This window comes from Neophocaena asiaeorientalis, unplaced genomic scaffold (genome assembly GCF_003031525.2).
Source record: "Neophocaena asiaeorientalis asiaeorientalis breed wild unplaced genomic scaffold, Neophocaena_asiaeorientalis_V1.1 scaffold258, whole genome shotgun sequence".
NCBI lineage: Eukaryota > Metazoa > Chordata > Mammalia > Artiodactyla > Phocoenidae > Neophocaena > Neophocaena asiaeorientalis.
The window spans coordinates 5,978,631-5,986,369 of record NW_020172591.1 but is presented as its reverse complement, the minus strand read 5'-3'; positions in this window follow the sequence as shown (position 1 = coordinate 5,986,369).

Genomic DNA, 7,739 nt, shown 5'->3' with positions numbered 1-7,739 from the left:
TACCTGCCTACTTCATTTTGGTTAATGGCATCATCGTCCACTTGGTTACCCAAGTTATAAACCTCAAGTTTATTTCTCCTTCTCTATGAACCAATTCACATCCTGTGGTCTCCAAGTTCTGTCCCTTTTATGTTGAGGGTCTTAAGCATCTTTCTTCCTCTAGATCTTTGCTGCTGCTCTCCTAGCGCAGGCTCTTAGTCACCTCTCCCTGGTTTTCCCAGCTCTAGCCCCTTCTTTCCAGTCCAATCTCCACTCTGCTGCCAAAATTACTCTTCTAAAACTCAGATCTGATCACATCATTTCTTCTCCTCACCTGTAATGACTGTTCTAGCTTACACAATAGAATCCCCAAGCTTGTGAATATGATAGAAGACCCAATATCTATCTCCAAGCTTTTTTTTTTCTTGGCCTCATTTCCTCTGACCTACCTTATGCTCCAGGTACACCAAACAGTTTCATGTTCTCAGAATGTGTCCTCCACTTATGCCTTTATGCATTGCTTTAGAAATCCCCTTCTATTCCCTGCCCCTGCTGGACTCCTTTTCCCCATAGGTTTTGTGTAAACTTGAGTTTCTACCACTTATCACTGTTTATCCTGGGCTGTGGTGTGTTGTATATGATCTGCCCCCCTCACTTGACTCTCAATGCCTTGAGGCCATTGGACCAGATGAGGATATAGCATTAAGTGTTTGTGCCATTTATTCATTTCCTATTTAAAAAGGTATACACATTTTGAGACTACTCTAGCCAAAAGTGCAGAAAAAACAGAAGAATGTTAGAACTGGATTTTTTTTTTGGCCTGAGAATCTACTGTGGGGCTGGCCTGACAGCAGGACACAAAAGTGAGAGTGAAAAATTGTCCCTGTCCATGTGCAGATTTATAAAGGAAATGGTCTCCAGGACTTTGTTTCTGTCTGATTAAGGACACGAAAAGGGGATAGAGAGACGGATAGAGGAGGTTGACGAGGGGATTTCTTTGGACAGAGATGCCATGCTGTCTGTCACACTTCTGGAGGAGGTCTGGGGATCTGTTGCCTTGTAACCCTAAGTTTAATAAAAAGAGGATTTAAATGCTTGGAGAGCACTGAAATGTGTTCTCTGATGTTGGGAGACACAGATGTTGGGAGACACTAGATTTCTACAGGCTGGAGAAATCCAGCAGCCAGAGAAGGGCTGATGGCTCTGGTTCTGTACCAGGGATTGAACCTGGGCCCTGGGCAGTGAAAGCATGGAGTCCTAACCACTGGACCACCAGGGAATTCCCTAGAAGCGCTTCTGAGTTGGGATTTGTCTTGACTCCCAGAGTAAGGAGGGTTGGTAATACAAGAGGGCCAGGCGAGGGCCGGGCGGGAGAGGGAGCTGGAGAAAGTTGTCTTAGGTTCTGTCCAGAAGGGCTGCCTGGATGGGAGAGAAGCCTCAGCAGAAAGAGGCTGGAGGTACACCCCTGGAAGCCCACAGAGAAAGAAAAAAATCCGCTAAACCACCTGCCTGTCATGGGATGTCCAGTCTCCAATCAAGTAAGACGTCTCCTATTCCCATATTTTTCCTTATTCCCCCAGCTTTATCCCTAGAGGGAGCAAAAGCAGCTTTGTCAGGAAGAAGAGAAAGTTGAGTCCACAGAGAGGAAAGCAGGCTTGATGCCTGAGGCAAATCTGTGCTATAAATCTTATAACATCAGCTTCGGAGTTTTGACTATTCCATGGGCTGTGTATTTTAATTTCTGAATTCAGACTTTTTAATAATTGAGATTCTTTTTATAGCCAGAAGAATGTTATTATCTAAGAGTGACTAAAACGTCACGAGTCTGTCCAAGTCTTCAGCTTGAGTCAGGGGAAGATTTCTTTCACTGCATAATGTTTAAAGGAACAGCGAGAGACAAAACTAAATTTGTGTTTTGATCACAACTTACATGCGTCATGCTTGTTCAACACATTGGTTACATAGGAAAAGACAAAATATTAATACTTGAGTGTCCACATAATGAGTGCTTTCTGATTTTTCTACAGTTGAAGCAAAAAAAATGGCTGAGGAGTTCCTCTTGGTATCTATTTGTGTCTTAGTTTTCTGATGTTAATGAAAATCTTTTGTTTACTCATATTAAAAGTTAGACTATCAGAAGTGTGTATTCCACATCTAAAGCTTGATCAGGCATTCTTACATTTTAGCTATGAATTGTAGGTACCTGTTTTATAAGGAAAATCTAAGTGACATGCCATGCTTGTAATGAAAGCAAGAAATTTAATTCAGTTATTGGTGTCATAATAGAGAAAGAAAAACAGCCTTTAAGAAAGCTGCATGGCGCTGGAAGCAAGAGTAATGTTAAAATACAGTCATCCCTCAGTATCTGCTGGGGACTGGTTCCAGGACCGGCCTTGCTGCAGATACCAAAATCTGGGGATGCTTAAATCCTCTATGTAAAATGGTCTGGTACAGTCGGCCCTCTGCATCCGCAGATTCTGCATCTGTGGGTTCTGTGGTTGGTTGAATCCAGGGATGCAGGACACATGGAAACGGAGAGTCAACAGTGTTTAGCAACTGGCACATCATCATAAATATATACAATGGAAAAATGCTTTTATTCTCTAAACAGTATGAATTACGAAACTGCTTGTCAAGTGATGTGTGTTTTGGCACAAATAGTTCATCCAATTTTCCGAATAATTTCCAAATATATTGGTGATTTTCAGAAGTGTCTGGTTGAACTTTGCTTGACATAGGAGTCACTCGCTAAATGATGCCTTTGTATGAGCCATGACTTGACATAGAGAAGGGCAGAAAATTGTCCCAATAGTTCCCATTTAATTGTCATTGAATGGCTTGCGTTTAATTTTTTAAAAAAAAGAAAATTTCTCTTTACATACATGATATTGTTTAGGATCCACAATCCTGTCATTGTTTGCTGAATTAACAGCAAAATACGAACATTTTTCTAGCCCTCATAATGCTGAGATTTTTACATAATATCTATTTGGTATCTTTATCATTGTCAGGAAAATTGTTTATTAGAATATTTAATTGGATCAAACCTAATCCATTAGACCAGATGAGACATCTCGGGCTGCTTAGGTTCAAATTCCAGCTTTGCCCATTAACTTTTAAACAACCTCTCTATTTTTCTCATCTGTTAAATGAGGACGCTGATAATTACAGTATTCATAGGAGTTAACATATGTTTATAAGGATGCCTATAAGAGGCAATCACTAAATACGTATAAAATTAATGTTAAGGCCCACTCCATTTGGGCTTTTGGTGGGTTTTAGATGGAAATGAATTTCAACAGGGACCATAAAAGGCTTTCCCTTAGGCACTGTTAACCCTGCATGGTCCCATGGGGCCTACATGTTGCTCACAACCTCCTGTTGTTGGCCTCAGGAGCCCCCATTACCTCCTCAGTGCCTGTTGCCGGTCCCTATACTCTGGTGAGAGTTAAAAGTCTTGTGGTGACTGCGGTTCTTACAGGCAACTGTAGGAGAGGAGTCTGGGGGAAAATGAAGACTGGTACCAGCTGGCCATAGCCAAAGTATGGTTATATGAGCACCAGGTACTCGCCTACCAGGAGGCCCAAAAGTGCTGTCTCCCCTGTAGGGTTCCAGTCTTCTTCTGACTTGGAGAACAATGCATGCATAGCAGTAGTTGAGAAAAAGCTGTGGCAGGCTGGCTGGCCGCCAGCAGGTTGCTAGAAGCCAGCATAGACAATCTGGACTTCCTTGAACTGGCGTGCACAAGCCAGTCCTCCAGAGGCCCTGAGGGGATCATAGCAACTGGTGATGCCTGGAAGGCAGGACTTTTGGGGGCACTGCAACAGGATCTTGGAAGCTCTCTGCTGTACCAAGCATTAACCTCATAGAGGCTAGGAATTGGAGGTGTCTATGACACCTGTGGGAGTAGGCCTGGGTGGCAAAGGGCAGGCACTGATAAGGAGGAGGCTTGGAAAGCAAGTCCTTTAATATTATAACAACGTATTCAACTGGATAAGGTGTATGTTGACTGAAGATCAGCCCTGGGTTTAAGAACATGTCACTCGCTTGACTAGGTTAGAACATCTTTCCGCTATGCCTTTCTTCTACTTCTAAAAGTAATAGGCAATTATCCCATAAGTTCAGGCCTACTAAGTAAGATGATAGTTTTTGCCATTTCTCACTTGACAAGGACATTTTTATTTATCATAGCGTGGAAAACAAGGAAATATACTCCACTGCATTCTTTTTTCTCTGCTTTATGGTAAAGGTGGGAGCAGAATCTTAAATGTTTATTACGAACATGAAATTACCAGATTATTTGATGGTAAATAATTACCAATTAGTAATAAATGATGGTAAATAATTACCAATTAGTAAAAAACATACTAGTTAAAAGGGTGGTTTTTTTTCTTTTTTCTTGAGACAGGGCAAAATCTATTAAATATTGATTTCTCAGGCTCCCAGTCTCCCTGAGGATTCTGATCTGACCTACCCCACCTGACCTTTTCCTTCTCCCACTCTAGGATTGGGGCTTATGCTTTTGGGTTTTTGTTTCACAGAATGAGGAAGAAATTGGGAGGGAGAGAGGGAGGGAGAAACAAGTGAGTTTAGGCCAGAGGTTACAAACTCTAAATCCCACAGTGATAAGTGAAAGGGAATAATGTGGGCTGGGAGGAATAATAGGCACAGATGGGTGCTGTGGCCAAGTGGAGGCCACACGATTTTATCTCATCATTCATGGACCAGCTCCAGTTAATTATCATGAATGTGGGCCTACTGTTGCCAAATCTTTTAACTTTTCAAAGATCCAAATCTGGGATTTTGTGTGTATGTGTGTGTGTGTGTGAATCTTCTTGAGTTTGAAAACACGATGGGAACCAAACAAAGCACAGCTGGAGGCCACAGGTCTATTACCTCAACTAGGCCTGGGGGTAGGAGATTTTAATGGAATTGAGGGCAAAGTGGGAACAGCTGTGGTGTGTTTGTGATGAAAAGGCATGAGAGGAAAAAAGGCTGCTTTAAGGGTGTGTCTGTGGTGTTTCTTTAAGGTACTTAAGAAAACCTAGCAAAGGACAGTATTTTGAAACAATTTTAGGTTGCTGGAAAGAGTACTTTTGACAGAGACAACATTCTAGCCTTGAATTATTTGGGTCATAGTTCTACAAGTAAGTGCCACATCACAAAAGAGGAACATTTCCCCCCCCCCCCCACAAGCTGCACAGAGGGTTATCCTGCCCTCCTACATTATATCTGAGTTAATTTGTCTCTTCTTTGCCTTGTTAATTAAAAAAAGCTTTCATTGTGTCATATAGCTAATTATTAGAGAAATGCAAATCAAAACTTCAGTGAGGTATCACCTCACACCTGTCAGAATGGCCATCATTAAAAAGTCTACTGGGGCGCTTCCCTGGTGGCGCAGTGGTTGAGAGTCCCCTGCCGATTCAGGGGACGCGGGTTCGGGCCCTGGTCCGGGAAGATCCCATATGCCGCGGAGCGGCTGGGCCCGTGAGCCATGGCCACTGAGCCTGCGTGTCCGGAGCCTGTGCTCTGCAATGGGAGAGGCCACAACAGTGAGAGGCCCGCGTACCGCAAAAAAAAAAAAAAAAAGTCTACAAACAGCAAACGTTGGAGAGGACGTGGAGAAAAGGGAACCCTTGTATACTGTTGGTGGGAATGTAAATTGGTGTAGCCACTCTGAAAGACAGTATGGAGTTTCCTTAAAAAACTAAAAATAGAACCACCATATGACCCAGCAATCCCACTCCTGGGTATATATCTGAAAAAATTGATAACACTAATTCAAAAAGATACATGCACCCCAAATGTTCATAGCAGCACTATTTATAATAGCCAAGACATGGAAGAAATCCCAGTGCCTATCAACAAATGACTGGATTAAGAGGTTGTGGTATATATACAATGGAATATTACTCAGCCATAAAAAAGAATAAGATACTGCCATTTGCAGCAATGTGATTGGACCTAGAGTTCTATGCTTAGTGGAATAAGTTGGACAAAGACAAATACTATATCATATCACTTATATGTGGAATCTAAAATATGATACAAATGAATGTATTTACAAGACAGCAAAAGACTCACAGACATAGAAAACAAACTTATGGTTACCAAAGGGGAGAAGGAGGTGGGGAGGGACAAATTGGAATTACAGTATTAACAGATATGAACTACTATATCTAAAATAGATAAGCAACAAGGATTTACTGTACGGCACAGGGAATTATACCCAATATTTTATAATAACCTATAATGGAATATAATCTGCAAAAATACTTAATCATTATACTGTACACCTGAAACACAATATTGTAAATCTACTTCAATTAGCAAAAAAAAAAAGACTTTTATCGTGATTCCTGCTACCAGATGTCTTAATCCCTTGTGGTTTAAAGACTTCCTTTAGGAAGTACAACACAGATGTTAATCTTAAAAAATTATTAAAGAAAAACTCTCATGATTTTGGCTATATTGCTCCAAATCTGTATTATTACCAAAGGAAGAGTAAACAGAACGTGACGACACTATTGGTAGAAGTAGGTTTCAGTCAAGTGAGAATATGAGTCTGGAAAACCTTCAGTACAAAAGTAATTCTTCCACCAGTCACACGTTTCTACCGCTTGAAAACTAACCTCTTCGACATCGGAGTCGGTGACATTGTCTAAACAGCTTTAGGGGTGACTTTTACCTGTTAGTGGTCGCTGCCATGGAGCTCTTTCTCCTTGAACACGTTAGCAGCGACTGGATGAGCTGACGCTTCTCAAGCTTTAACGTGCAGACGAAATCACCTAGGGGAATGTTGTAAATTGGCCTGGGTGGAGCCTGAGGATTTGCATTTTGAACAAGCGCCCAGGTGAAGCTGCACACAATCTAAGCAGCAAGGAGCTAAAGGATGAATAACGATAGAGTAGGGCTTGTGGACGTCGAGGATGTCTGTTTTCACGGCCTGCACGGCACTGATTTCTCTCTCTTCTGGCAGTAGCAGCCTGACTTGACTTTGGAGGAAATAGTTTCTCTCCATGGTTAGTTTATGGAGTTCAGACGAGGCCACTTCTCCCTTTACTCTCCACCTACCCCAACCACCTGCAATAGAGTTAGGTCTGTGACCCACCCTCGCCAATCAGCATAAGTGAGCAGGTGACCCATGTAATGCAATGATTTTCAGAGCCTGGATTTTGGCTAGTGCTGTCGGGAAAGAGGCTTCCTTCGGGAGGCTGCGAAAGCTGGAGCTCCCAGTAATCATAGGGAGAGAGGTGCCTGCCTGAGGATGAAGACAACATAGAGGAAGCAGAACGAAAATTTGGAAAAAGAAAAATTCCTGATGACATCTTTTGAGAGCCTAGATCCAGAGTTGAAAAAAGAAAGAGTCTTTTTTATTTTATAATTTTTAAAAAACATATTTCTTTTATTTATTTATTTTTGGCTGCATTGGGTCTTCATTGCTGCACGCAGGCCCCCCTCCAGCTGCCGCGAGCGGTGGCCTCTCCTGCCGCAGAGCACAGGCTCCAGGTGCGCGGGCTTCAGCAGTCGTAGCACACCGGCTCAGTGCTCATGCCTCGTGGGCTCCAGAGCGCAGGCTCAGTAGTCGTGGCGCAGGGGCCCAGTTGCTCCGCGGCACGTGGGATCTTCCCGGACCAGGGCTCAAACCTGTGTCCCCTGCATTGGCAGGCGGGCTCCCAACCACTGCGCCACCAGGGAAGCCCCGAGAAAGAGTCTAAATGACATTTTTTGAGTGCCTGGATACATCCTTGCCTGAGGCA